The sequence below is a fragment of the Pipra filicauda genome, unplaced genomic scaffold (assembly GCF_003945595.2).
Source record: "Pipra filicauda isolate LSUMZ 115617 unplaced genomic scaffold, ASM394559v2 scaffold117_size3949168_pilon, whole genome shotgun sequence".
NCBI classification, from domain to species: Eukaryota; Metazoa; Chordata; class Aves; order Passeriformes; family Pipridae; genus Pipra; species Pipra filicauda.
Genome location: NW_024103629.1, coordinates 2503045 through 2515414, shown reverse-complemented (window position 1 = coordinate 2515414; position 12370 = coordinate 2503045). Strand labels below are relative to the sequence as shown.

Genomic DNA, 12370 nt, shown 5'->3' with positions numbered 1-12370 from the left:
TCTTCATAAAGCATATTCTAGGTTATTGATCTCTTGAGGACAATGGTGAATAGTATCAAGTAAAATGAGAAAGAGGTTGACAGAGTAGCAAAAGTATGTGTTTGAGAAGGCAGATAATCAGAAAACCGTATACATTTCATCAACAGCTTCCTATATGGTTTTGATGGCTTCTGAAGGCCCTCTCATTAGTGAAAAAGATAAGTGAGGAAAATTTATCAAGTACTGCCAGCTGAAAAGCTTCTTCTTTCTTCTAGTATATATGGAGATAATATGGGAAGAGAAAAAATGTTGGAAGTCTATAGCGGGGCTGTAAGTCCCAGAAGCTATTTCTGCAAAGAGGTAATGTGGGTGTGTAAGCTGCACAGGAGAACTCTGGACCCAACATTTAGATTCCTCTCACCCACTCAGAGACACCTCACATAACTATGTGAGGGGAGTCATCAAACCTCCCTCAGGGGATCGCTTCCCCTCGGCTCAGCTGCCCCATTTTTGGGCCCTTTCCTGAGCCTGTCCACCTCCTTCCAGGGCTAGGGAGAGGGTCTCTGCCCTAAGGGGAATGCTTCAGCTAGATATCTGCTCTTAGGGTACAAGTTCCATCCCCAGTGACCAGATAACCCCTGCAGAGTCCCATCGGCCTTGCCAGGGACTGCTCTTGGGACTGCCCAGAACTACAGTCCCTGATGTCCCACCTGCGGACAGCCACAGGCACCCTGTGCTCTGGGGATCCTTCTGGTACCAACACAGTGCTCTTCAGGAGGAAATAATTTTAGCAAATACCTCAAGTGTACTATATCCTCTCCTTTCACAGCTCTGTGGAAGGGGGTTTATCTCTCTGTGCATGCAACGTCCCACCTTCCCTGCAGTGCTGCGGGGGTACCCTAAATCCTGTGTCAGTCCTACAAAGAAATCTCAGATACATAGGACTGTCTTCAACAGCAGTAAGCATCTCTTTTCAGGATTCCCAGGGACTCCACCATCACCACTGCTTTGTCCTCATTTGTGGCAGTTCATGGAGGGTGTGACTTGACTGGGTGTGGAAAAGTGGACCCAATGCTAGAGCGGACCTGTTGTTGAGTATCAGCAGTTCTCATCACCAGTGACAGACATAGAGAACAGAGGAATCTCTCCTCTGACTAGGACAGCCAATAGACAGTTTGATTAAGAAAACTTCAGTGCTTTATTATCGACGATGAAGGAATGGGACTGCAAACACACACTACTCCATTTTTGGGATTCTCCACAGCTCTCTCTCTGTGCTCCCCTTTTATTAACCTCCTCGGGTAAGCAGCACCTGGTGTTGACATTCAGTTAACTAGAATTCCCAGGATTTTGCTGACCTGATGTTTTGATTTCACACGTTCACACATTACCATTCTGTGATTGTTTTCAATCATAGTATAAACCATGCATGCTATCACGCAGGCCATTAAGCAGTTTTCCACTTTGAGACCACAGTGCTCAGTCAAGGTCGACCCTCTTTTTTGGTTCTAGTTAACTGAATGCAGGTGTAGGCTGGTTCAGCTTGTTCCCACGCTTTATAAAACCTTATAGTAAGTATAAAAGGAGACTGTGAAATACAAAGTCATTGTGCAATTCTCTGAGAACAGTGGAAAAACTGTTGAATAAAAGTAGCACAAAAATATCTTGGCTCAATTTTTATACTTTTTACATATGCTGGGAGAACTTTTTTCATTTCTTTCTGTAAATTCCACATTTTCCTCCAGACAAAAGGAAGTTTCATCCATGTGAGAACTATATTAAAGAAAAACTGCATAAACAAAGCACCGTTTAATCAGGCAGGGAGTTATAGCACTGCCAGAACTATATCAAAGGGAAAGATGGTGGCAGTATAATAGCCTCCAAAAGTACATGCTCCTGTACAAACAACTGCAGACAAAATATAACAAAAAAACCCAAAACAAAACAAAAACAAAAAACAAACAAAAACAAAACAAACAAACAAACAAAAAACACAACCCCACCCCCAAATAATCAAAAAACCAACCAACCATGACCACCACCACCAAACACCTAGAACACAAATTTTCTGCTTGTTCTATAACCTTCTGTGTATGTTTTTCCCTTTAGGTACTTCAACAACCCTTTTGAAATCAATACTAACTTTGAATGGGAAACATTAAAGAGGTATGCATTAGGTTTTGGAGAGTAAGACTAGATTTAAAAAAAGGAAATATTTATAAGTTTTTTAAAATGAACTACAGGTCTATTATCTTCTCATTAATCATATTTCCATGTTACAAAAGCTGCACAAGGGTGGAACCGGATGAAAGACAGTACCAGTCTGTTTTATGATAAAAAACCTTGTTTTGCATGTTCTGTTGCTAACTAGAAATTGTGAGCATCAATGAGTCAGGGAAAGCTTTATACAGCAAAAAAGTACTATATAAAGGTGAAGCAGGTGTGTGGCAGATGACAAAAAGGACTTCTCTAAAGTTTAGGGGAACTGAGAATGGAGAACCTCCCATTTTTCTTGTTATTATGTGTGGCACTTTCTTGTCCTTTTCCTGCAGATACAAGACAGAAGAAGGAAGAAGACATGGAACTTATCCAGGTGAGGAATGCAGACCTTTGGGAAGATCTTTAGCAACTGTTGAGCATCCACTGCAGTCTCTGTAACTAGTAAACAGTGGATGAGGAGCTTGCAGAACAAATAGCATGATGGAATAGTTCTCAAAATGGTGGGTGATGGGGAAAATGAACGGTGGTGTAATCATGATGACAAAGGCTTCTTTAGCCCCAACTCATCTTGCTTTATCCTTTTTTAGAGAACAATTAAACCCAATGATGTATTCACTTGCTTTTTGATTCTACAAACAACTAAATTCCTGAGTCAGTCTAGGTTTGTTTTGCAGTTCAGGTGGAAACACGGTTATTTATGTGACTTGCGGTACTATGAAACATAGGTCTTCATAAAACAAGTTAGGGTTTTTAATGAATTATTGCTGTCAAAAATGTGGGGAAATTGGATAATACTGATGAAATTTTATATTCAGTCATATATTCCAAACTGACTCTTATAAAGGACTCTGGGTGACCCTAGGGCACAGGGTAAGTGGAGGGCATCTTATCAGAAAATGCTAGACAAATACTAATTTTAAATGTATTTTGAGTTAACTGCAAAAGTGATAATATAATGTAAAAAACTGTCATTAAGAGAAAAATATTCATACAGGCTTTAACAAAATCAATTGTTAAAGCCATAGAACAGAAAGAAAAGTAGCAGAGACACATGACTAAATGGGTTAGTATAATACCTTATGAGCTTCAAAAGCAAACACCATTTATTGTCTTAAATTATCTATTTTTTTTCATTAGAAGTATCTTGAAAATTACTATGAATTTAAGAAAGATGGGGAATCTCTTGTTTGGAAAAGTAATAGCCCAGTGAACCAAAAACTGAAAGAAATGCAGGAATTCTTTGAGCTGGAGGTGACTGGAATACCAGACTCTGGCACTTTGGACTTGGTACAGAAACGTCACTGTGGATTCCCTGACATAGCTGGGTTCTCCACCTTGGCAGGAGAGCCAAAATGGGCAAAACAAGTTCTGACATACAGGTAATTACAGTGGAATTCTTCATGTCAAGATGGCATACTCCACAGCACAAGTGGCAAAAACACAGTTGGTTTTCTATCTTATATTTTGAAGGATATTGAACTACACACCGGACCTGCGTCCAGCAGATGTCAATGCAGCCATCAAGAAAGCATTAAGTGTTTGGACTCCACTGAAATTCATCAAGAAGGATAGAGGTGATGCAGACATAATGATCTCCTTTGCAGCCAGAGGTAAAACTCCAAGCAACCGTTATGAGTTGCTGCCAGTTTACTGTTTGTCTGGAGCAGTTCACTTGAAATGCTAATGATTTCTTCTCATGAATAGCACATGTGAAGTTCAGAGTCAGGCTGAACACGCAGACAGAAAACACAGTTCTTGCTCAAGGTGCTATGCCTATAATTCTTGACAATCTTTGGGGGAGGGTATAGAGGCAAATGAGGAGAAGGAGAGGGAAAATAAATGTAAGGAGCTGCCTGTAGTTCACTGGATCTATACCTACCGTACTCTGCCCAGTGTGTGCATGAACACCCCATCAGCTCTGTATGGAATTTGCTCCTCAGATCACAATAACTTCATCCCCTTTGATGGCCCAGGATGATCCCTTGCTCATGCCTATGCACCCAGCAAAGGACATTGGTGGAGATGCTCACTTCGATGAGGATAAAACCTGGACAAAAAGTACAGACAGTAAGAAATTAAGTTCTCCAAGCCCTTCTTGAAGCAAGTTGCATATGAAATCAAGGGTACAGTATCTGTCTCTTCCTTATGAAGTGCTTAAATTGCTACTGATTTGGGGGAGCATTGTTCTGTGGTTTCCATAGCTATAAAAAGCCACTGAGCCCTCTGGTTAAGGGCTGCACTGGATGGAGAATTATTTGGGAGGGGGCCCCCTTCTCTCCACTCTTCCAACCTGCTTGCTTCTTGTCAACAGTTATATCACTTGCACAAAGCCTAGGGTCCTTCTCCCACGCTGACTTTACAGGATCTACAGGCTATTTCTTTGTACTCTGCTATAATGATTTCCTTATTTTTCTTTCTGACCAGAATTTTATCTCTAATTGAATTTCTCATGAGAGCTTCACTTGCTTAGGCAAGCAGTTCTGAAAGCTTCTGAACTACCTTATGCCCTTCAATGTTATTCAGAAGAAATGAAAACACGCAGCTCTCCTAATATATGTTTGTTGTTTTCAGGTACAAACCTGTTTTATGTTGCTGCCCATGAGTTTGGCCATTCACTGGGACACTTCCACTTCAAAGACCCCAATGTTTGATGCATCCAGTTTACAGGAAATTTGACCCTTCAGTTCTCCCTCTTCATTAGGATGATATTACTGGCATTCAGTACCTCTATGGTAACTCACAGTTACTGACTAACTAGCAATTATAATTTCAAAGACTTTGGAATACCTTACAGTGACATTTTTGTGTACTGGGTATACCTCAGTGAGTCTCTCTATAATTTCTTCCATAAACTGCTTCTTTTAGGACCATCTTCTAACACATACGATGATCAAAGGGAATCTACTGAGATAAAAGACACAACTGAGCCAAAAGATCCTGCACTGCCAAACTGCCTGTGGCCCCAATTTAACTTTTGATGCTGTCACCACTTTCCATGGAGAAATAATGTTTTTTAAAGACAAGCAAGTCAGCTTGTAGTAGTAAAATAGCTTGGTATCATTTTTTAAATTATGCCCCACAGCATGGGAAAATAACTTTAGCCAGAATATCAGCCATTCTAGACAGGAAGGCAAGATGGGGAATCAGGAGAAGAGATGGAAAGCAAACACAAAGAGGCTGCCGGAAAAATGAAGAGAGAAAAGGATAAGGAGGAAGATGACCTGTGGAACAGGACATGCTGTGAAAAGGGCGGAGAAAGATGGCTCCTCTGCAAACAGACTGTTTTCACTTTAGGCTGTAAGCAAGTCCCAAATGTTTGGCATCTGGGAGAGTTCAGCTTTGCCAAAACACAATTCCAGCTCTGGGACACTTGACACCTTCATTGCTGTCCTTGCTTTGAGAGAGCTGACGGTTTACCAGTCTTGACACAATACCTACTTGAAGAACCTCTGTAGTGGTGATTTTGTAAAATAATAAAAGGAAAGGAAGGTAGATTCAGTACTAAACTCAGACAAAGTGTCCCTTTCCAGGGCATGACATCCCAAGGTCTGAAGTAGAAGGGTAAAGGAGATGATTCCCCTTCTTTTCATGAGATAGGGCTGTGCTTCCCCTGCGTCAGACCATCCCTGAAAATCAACATTGAAGCAAGTTCTGACCTCAGAGTTTGGAGTCCACAAGGCCAGTAAAGTGTTATTTTGCAGAAGAGCCTCACACACACTGACTGTTTCTCTAAACTGGTGCTGATAATCCCAGAGTGGGCTTCATTCCCAAATTCTTACCCCATACCAGCCATTTGATTCCAGGTCTCTCTAAGCTCCATTTCTGCATAAGGGAAAACAAATGTTCTGACCAAACAGTTCCTCTGACCTATTTTAGATGTCTGGATCAAGATGAGAGCAATCCCACCATGGAATCAACTTTCTTTACATTAAGACTAGGGGAGCTTAATGTGACTGCTCAGGGTACATGGTTGGGTTTAGTTAGATAAATCCTACCCTGATTGCCATGATGTGGTTTCATGCATTAGTGTGTGTGAACACCTAATTTTATTTAAAACCTGTTCTATATTTATGTAAGACAAATTTGGCGCAAACATCCTGCAGTCAGAACAGCTGATTTTAATTTCTTTGTTTTGGCCACGGCTGCCACCTGGTGTTGATGATGCATATGAAATTTCTGAAGAAGATGAAACCATCATTTTTAAAGGTAAAATGTTGTCTTTTTATTTTCCCATGCTGTCTTCCAATTAGCCTTGAGAGTTTGTCTGGCTTAAAAACTACTTAAGCTCTTTCTGTAGGATCCAACAAGCTTGAATTTAGTCTAAAAATCGGTGTGTTTCAATCACAGAGATAACCAAAATATTATCTAAGATAAAGAAAATGTATCTTATTTTTTAATAACCATACAGAAAAGTTTCCCTGACAAAATAAATGTAATGACTTTTTTCTTTCTGGGAAATTATCTATTGAATTTAAAAATGATACCACATGCTTCTTCCAAACTTGTGGGAAACCCATATAAATATGAAAGAAGACTGAAATTTCAGTTTTCACAAAAAGTGATGAGGAGAACTATTGCTTTTTTTTTGGACTCTAGAACTAATATGTAGAAGGTTTTCAAGTAACCGTTATTTTATCTCTGCATTTTTCCATTAAAACATTAGCTTTCATTGAAGGGATTCTGTCATTCCCAGAAGAAGATTCTGATAGTATGTTGTCATCAACTTTTCTTCATAGGGAATGAATTCTGGGTTGTGAAAGGAGATACCATGCTTCCTGGATACCCCAAAAAACTCTACACCATGGGCTTTTCAAAGGATCTTACCAAAATTGATGCTACTTTTTATAATGAAAATGAGGGGAAAACATATTACTTCATAGTGGACAAATTTTGGAGGTAATATTTCCTGTGTTACTTTCCTAAACAGAAGCAAACATAATCATATGATCAATATCCTGCCATGATTTAGGATGCGTTAGTCATACACTTTTGGTAATCTCTTTCAGTGTCACAACTGGCTATGAAAAAAATATTTGAAATGGTGGTGAAACTGTGCTTTTAGCTTTCCTGTTAATCAATATAACTACTGAATATTTTATTTATTTATTTATTTTCATTTATCTGCCTTGGGAAAAAAAGCTATTCTACAGCTCCATAAGTCATCTCAGGAAATCAGTCAGAACCTCACCATTTATATAAAAATGTTTCTGTGGAGTAAGAAGGAGAATCCCACCCTTTTCCAGTTACTAACAGATAGTTTCATAAAGTTGCTGATAAATGCTATGTACTGCAAATAATTTTCTACTGTGCATGGTTATTGTTTTCTCTTTCCAATTCAGTCCCTACTGCTCAGGTTTTTCTTACAGGACATAGATTTCTAACAGCCAAAGGTGGTGCTCCTGTAATGAAAGCAGTAATTAACCTTAACTTTTGTAGATGAAGAACAAAACTTCTCTTCTGCCTGTCACCACAATGCCCAAGTCATTGTGCTTACAGAGATCACCCTGAAGTAACTATTCAGACACATATTTGCAGTTTAAGCAGAAAATCAGACTTCCACATTTTAAGTCAAATTCTGGTAGCTTGAATGATTTCAGATGAGATGTTTGATCATTAAATCTCTTGCTGGACAAAGTTATCAGAAGAGGAAGGCTTTCAGAAGCCTTCTTATTCCAGCATTAATAGATAAAATAGACTTTACTAAAGATGTAATAACTTGCTGTACTTACATAAAATGACTTAAAATAACTTATAACTTCAGAAAAAAAACACAGATTTTTTCCTGGTAAACATTTCTTACAGAGTCATGACATGAAAGCAATCTTTTTGTAATATATTATCTCCTTTAGGCATGGTCCCTCAGAAAAAAGTATTAAGTATTAAGCAGATTTACTGCAATGGTTCCAGTATTAAGTATTCTTAGATGTATCTTGAGGTGCAGTAAAAAGAAGCAATTCTTCCAGTGTAGCTACTAGAGTAATAATTCTTTATGGCAAATTGTGTCTCTCTCGATGCTACCTAAATGATACTAAAAATCTTTAATGAATGCAGTTACCTGTTGATAGGTAGAAGGTAATTAGGTGAGATTATTTAATCATGAGTTGTTTGCAGTTTTCATTGACTCCAGGTTGTTTATAATTTTTCTCAGTTATGATAAAAGAGGTCAGTCTATGGATAGAAAGTCATTACTCATAAGAGATGCCTTTCCAGAAATTAATGGGAAGATTGATGCTGTTTTTCAACATGAAAGCGAGTAACTGTGCTCAATCATAGGGTTGAGAGAGCCTGGGCAGAGAAAGACACTTCTAAATGTCTCTAAGGGACAGATATATCTGTATTTATGTTGACGTGCACATCACACCATGAAGAGCACTACCCAAGACAGTGATGTCTCAACAACATAAGGTTTACCTGCTGTGAGCAAAGCTATCACAGCCAGGCCCTCTACCATAAAATGGGACTGCCTTGAGTCCCAGTTGGCACTAACTTCTCCTGCATGAGGGTGAATACTGCTTAGACAGGGAGATGCTGATCTAGACTCAAGGATACACCCACACTGCCAAGTGTCACAGCTTCCCAGTTATCTCCTTGCTCCTCATATGTTCCTTATCAAAACCCATACATGCTAATTGTTTCATAGCAAATCATGCAACTGATAACATCTTCCTCCAAAACAAGTCTCACATGTGGTGCTGGGGGTCCTTAGCTGTAGACCTCACTCCCAGAGGGCAGTGTGGATGTGACTGCCCCAGGCTGGATATCTCCTTCCCTGCATGGTATCTGGCACACAGCTGGCTAGAAATGCACTCTTCTGGGTGGTTTCAACACAGCTGATGTGTACCAGCAGATGTTTTAAACTGAAGAAACACTCAAGATACACTTTTTGTATTGTCATCTTGTGGGACTCAGCACATTATGCAGTTGGTTTGCCATGGAAGGTGTTCCCATGATGCTGTACAATGGTTTGCAGAGGTTACACCTGGGAGTAGATCCTCTTGGCAGCATAATTGTACCCAAAGGTTACTTTGAGCTCTTTCTGGATGTTGTTGAGTCATACTGATCTTTACATCTGCAGTATCATAATTCACCTGGTTTGATTGCTGTCTGTTTTTTTTTATAGACTTCCTTTATTTCTTCTGTGGAGGAAAGCTATTTGAGTTTGACATTGATAAGAAGAGAGTTACACGCTTCCTAAAGACAAACTTCTGGTTTCCATGTTAAGGAAATGAAATCTGTAATGGTGTTGGAAAGAACGTAGTGTTATTGCTCTAGAAACATTTTTTCTTTTATAAATATATGAAATGCACAGGTACTTTAGCATTAGTCAGTAGACTTCAGACCCTGCATGATCTGTGTTTCTGTAAATAACAGAACAGTATTTAACATACTGATGAGTATACATGTATGTAGTTAACATCAGGCTGGCTAGCTTACCAAACAACAATGCAGTTTTTACTTTTGATACAAAATTATGGCTTATTATTTCCACCATCTTCTTTTCACTTGTCATGTTGTACATCACCCTACACAGAGCCCTACCACGGTTCCAGGAGTCCATGCGGAAGAATATTTCTGTTCCTAAAGCTAGGATTACTTTCAACCAGTTTTAGATATTGCAAAGTTAAACAAGCAGACTAATCAAAGCTACTGGTCATTGTTGCAGTCTGAAACGCGGATACCAACAGAAAAGGAACTGCTAGGATTAAAAAGGAAATCTTGGGCCACGGGAGCTGGGAAAAAACCACCATCTAAAAGACCAGACAAGATCCATTGACATTCATTTCGTGTGGATTGTCCTGATCTCCCCCAGCAGAACGTAGAAAGACTTTGCATGATGCTATCGGTTATCTCATTGTTTTCTCCCTCCCTGTGTAAATCCTTATTTCGGGAAAAGCTGACCACCCTTCCCCAGTATAATCTTGCTTACTGGAAATATCAAATCCTTTTTCCCCAAAATGTAAATACTGGATCTGAGAAATGTAAGTCCATTTTTCCCCTTATGTCACCCCTGTTACTGGAAATGCTAATAATTCCTGTGGAATCCTCTGTTTGGAATAACCCTGCCTCCTTATTAGCGTGGAAGCCCCCCAGACCCTTAAATAGCATTCACATGTTCAGTAAATCATTCCAGCTTTTTGCCTCTCTATCTGGGATCGTGGTAGCTTTATTAGACCCTTACAGGTCATAATTGGAGTGAGACATACGGGAGCTCCAGAGAGCAATCCCTCCCAGCCTGAAGTGCATGTTTAGAGGCGGAAGTACTCCTTTTTTTTACTGACTGGAGAGGCAGAGTTGGACATCTGATTATAGAAGGCTAAAATTAAGTGTGATGAATTATACCCTAAGGTATTCATTGGTATATGTGATTTCCCGTGCAATGTGTTGGACAACCATGTTTGAGCAGGAAGGTTGGGCCAGATGACCCTACTGTGGTCCCTTACCCATTCTGTGATTCTGTGATCAAAGGGTTATCTGTCTGTACACAGGAGCAGAGGGACACACTGACATGTAGGAAAGACCCAGTCATCCCTGATCTGTCTCTGCTCCTCTTCAGTTTTCCATGGGGAGCCCCCATTTCCTGGGGGACACCCATCATCATGTGTCAATGGGAGAGGGTCCCTCTCACCGCACAGGTTGAGGGGTCACTGCTGGGGAGATAGGAATCAATATCTAGGGTAAAAGCATTTAGGGATTTTATAAAACTTATTATGTCATATTTGAAGGGGACTGTGGAAATGTTCAAAATTTTTTGTGAGTTGATTAGGGGAAAGACCAAAGGTAGGGAAATGGAAGTATCAAGGTAGATTGGGGAGGAACAGGTTTGGGAAAATAGAGGGATAAGTGGATGAAAATAATTGATTGCATGCAAAAAGGCTGCAGTCAGTGTGCTTCTTTGGCCCTCCCTGCACATATGGTCCTGTCTTCCCAGTAAATCATATCTTATATGTGTGTGAGCTCTTTCTGTACGTTCTTGGATGAGCTTCAAGCCAGACTGGCTGCTGAGGAGGTTAAGAAATCTGAATACTAGCAGTTGGAGCATGGCTGCAAGCTACAAGGACACATACATTACTAGGACACAGGAGGTGTGGGGTCAGCTACTCTACTGTGAGGACTGTGTGTCTAAGACCAGCTGCTGAGGGCCTCCACGCTGTTTCTATTTCCATGTTGATGTCTCACCAGTGGACAGAAGTCCTCATCAGCTGGAGGGGAGGAATGGGATGGGGCAACCTTTTCATATTTGTCTAAGCACCCCATGTTTTTTGTCTATGATGGTCTCTTTAGCCAGCCTCATGGCTCTCTTGACCTGGGAAACAGATATGAAGCAGCTGCCAGTTCAATACTGTAGACAATAATCTCCCTGGTGCTGAAGTCAGACATCACTTGGTAGTGCTCTACAGGTGCCCACAAGTATTCAGATGGATAGCTACCAAGATCTAAGGTCTTAGAGAAGGTACTCTTTCTTTTATGCATATAAAAAGATCTTTCCTGGTACCCAATCTCTCCCCCTCATTAGACAACTTCCCAAAAAAAAAAGGGGAAAAACTGACAAAAACAGTTCTATTTGATTCTTCTTCTCCATGAATCACAGAATCATCAACTGACTAAGGTTGGTTGGACCTCTGAAGGTCATCTGGTTCAACCCCACTGCTTAAGCAAGGCCACCTAGAGTGGGCTACTGAGGCTCTAGGTGGCTTTTGGAGATACGGTTTTCTCACACCTCATCAGGCAACCTGTGCCAGTGTTCTGTCACTCTCACAGTAAAAAAAAGTGTTTCCTAATGTTCAGAAGGAACCTCCTGTGTTTCAGTTTGTGCCCATTGCCTCTGGCCCTGTCAGGATAAGGCAATTGTATTGTATTTAAACACACAATTGTGCTGTATAAATGCTATGGATTATTTCAGTACACTTTATGGAACCTTTTTTCTGACACATTTTTAAAACCCCTGGTAGCAGAACTGCTCATATGGGGCACTCCATTGTGGATCTAGCCACTGAGAAATTTTAAATGAATTCTATCAAGGTCAAAAATGTATTATGGCATTGTCAGCCTTGCCAGACAAATAGTACTGCCACACCTGCTTTGAAGGTGGTAAACAAGGCTTTGCTGGCCAAGTAGAACTAGGGTCAAAATTATTAGTTTTAATTGCAGCACCTCCAGAAAAGGAAATGAG

General features: G+C 40.2%; 1 pseudogene; it reads left to right on the top strand.

The window, feature by feature from the left end:
- Positions 1 to 2470: 2470 nt before the first annotated feature.
- LOC113997318 lies at positions 2471 to 9420 on the top strand (annotated as a pseudogene).
- Positions 9421 to 12370: the final 2950 nt, after the last annotated feature.